Below are 2,344 nucleotides of genomic sequence, written 5' to 3' on the forward strand. Positions count from 1 at the left end.
TCAAATTTATCAAAGGTTGTATATCTTTATTAAATACAATAATAATAATAATTATTATTATTGTATATTTATTCATTATCACATTCTGACTCAAATTTAGTGTACTGTTCAGTACTTTTGTTACAGTATATTTTAGGAGATTGATGTGTACCATAGTAACTGACTTCAAAGTTAGGTGTTGATAATCTAATGACGTTTTTTTTTAGCAAATGCTCTTTGTTGTGAAAATAAATAGTTTTTTTCATGAATGAACAATTTTTTAAAATGTAAAAAATGATTTAATTTTATTTTAGTTCAAAGGTTCATTAATTGTGGCAAAGGCAAGCCAAACCAGTCACTCGTCGCAAATCGTGTTACAGAGAAAATGGCCAAAACATGCTGGAATGTCAAATTTTAAAAAATCTATTTTATTGCACTAAACTAACCTTTATATATCTATACATCATTCTATGCTGTTATTTTCCCCATTTTCAATGATAAAACAACACTTTGTAAGGATTTAAAGATAGTTTCTGCATGAGAAATGCCTGAAATCATAAACTTTGAAGGCTAATTTCTCATATATTGTTCTTTAAACAGCTGTGTGATTAAACGCTTGCAACTTCATAAGGAAATGTCCAATTTGAATGATTTTTTTACCATTTTATTGCTATTGTTTTACTCTCTAACACTGTATTAATAACTCAATTTTTGCGACGAGTTACTGGTTTGGCTTGTCTTTGCCACAATTGTGGAATCATAGCTTCCATACATAAAGTGAATATTGTTATAAAAGAAGTACAAGGAAGTGTATTAATTAAATAATTGTTAACATTCCGTTGTGAATTTCATCTGTGCATATCAAATGTGGCCTGGAATTGAAGCTTGGTTAAACTTTTGAATGTTATATCAGATAATATAATTTGTACTTTTTATGTTAAATGTCATAATGGAAGGGAAGTTTCCAATTTATTTTAATGAGAAATTGTTAATTAACAAATTATTTCAATTCTTATGGATTGTAAATTAACTTCAATAACTATTTCACTATTAATAGTAAAAACAAATGATGTGGCATATATCTGATTATTTGGATAAGTGTCCTGATTGGGTTGTATCTGCGATACTGTACCAGTAGCCCCCATCGAGGATGCTTGCCTTGACAATGAGAGATCGCAGGTTCAATTCCCGCCAAGGGCACTTTTACAAACAGTTGATAATGATCTTCATTGATAGGCTACAGATTTGCCTGATGCAATCTTTACATCATTGTTACTGTACTTTATTTGAGCACTTTTTCTACCATTATTTCATTAATTATATTATCGAAAAGGAATCATTATCTTATAAAATTCTCAAATTAATTTTTTTAAAGAAAAAGTCTTAAAGGCAGCTGAATTCTATGGGTTTTTCTAAGTATGTGTACCGGTTTCTTTCAAATAATTCATGTGCATTTAGATATAAATATATGTAGACTTTTATTAACACTTGAATTGCACCTTATGCCTGGGCACTCACATGTATCATACGACTGTAGTACCACAAATCCAACTCTGCTCACTGTGAGCGCTAGATGACGCGACACCATCTGTTGATTGCCTGCGGCAGTCTGAATACATCATCAATGTCCAAATTTAACTGGTTGTTCTTCGATAAACCACGCCCACCTGCGCAGAGGTAAAATAAACCACGCCCACCTGCGCAGAGGTAAAATCCTACGTAACAAAATGACCAGTTGATAGAAAACTGGTAAATACTCGACGAAACAAAATGGCTGCGTAGTTACCGCAATACATGCTGCGTAAATCAAGGATGCTTCAGATTGTGGCAGTATGGGTTTTTCGTAAAAAAATTTTTTCATCCAGTTTTGAATTCTGTTAGCCTCCAATTATTTTTTGACTTCATGTGGGTAAATATTATAATTTTGTATTCTGAAATTTAATTTCAATTATATTAACACAAAAATTAATGTTGTTGCTAAACTGACCAATCGGCCATGTTTGTTTTGGTCACGTGGATACCTTAACTCTGATTAACACACTCTGGTTTATGTTAATTTTCGTTGTCAACGAAGTCTATTTTACGAACCAGTTAATTGAAAATAATACTCATCGAAAAAAAATGTCAATAAAATTAACCAGTCAAATAAGCCCATTGGAACAATCTGTTGCACGTGTGTCGTGGTGTTGTGTTCTCCGTAAAATTGCGTCAGCCGATGATTTGAGCCACAGTGAATGCCCGGCTTTGCATACACTAAATAAAATTTGATATTGTTGCTGCTATAATGTCATTTAGATGTCTACTGGCAACAAGAAACTCTAAATTTATTGATATTTCAGCAAGATCGTATTTTTAAAAACTGTAA

At 31.7% G+C, this 2,344-nt stretch overlaps 1 long non-coding RNA gene across 1 annotated transcript; it reads left to right on the plus strand.

Annotated features, from left to right (window-relative positions):
• Window positions 1-1,519: 1,519 nt before the first annotated feature.
• On the plus strand, window positions 1,520-2,070 carry LOC117111286. The gene is made up of 2 exons (XR_004445846.1): window positions 1,520-1,656; window positions 1,687-2,070. It is a non-coding gene; the product is annotated as an uncharacterized LOC117111286 (long non-coding RNA).
• Window positions 2,071-2,344: the final 274 nt, after the last annotated feature.

This window comes from Anneissia japonica, unplaced genomic scaffold (assembly GCF_011630105.1).
Source record: "Anneissia japonica isolate Jap-2015-1 unplaced genomic scaffold, ASM1163010v1 scaffold38309_len3424_cov139, whole genome shotgun sequence".
NCBI lineage: Eukaryota > Metazoa > Echinodermata > Crinoidea > Comatulida > Comatulidae > Anneissia > Anneissia japonica.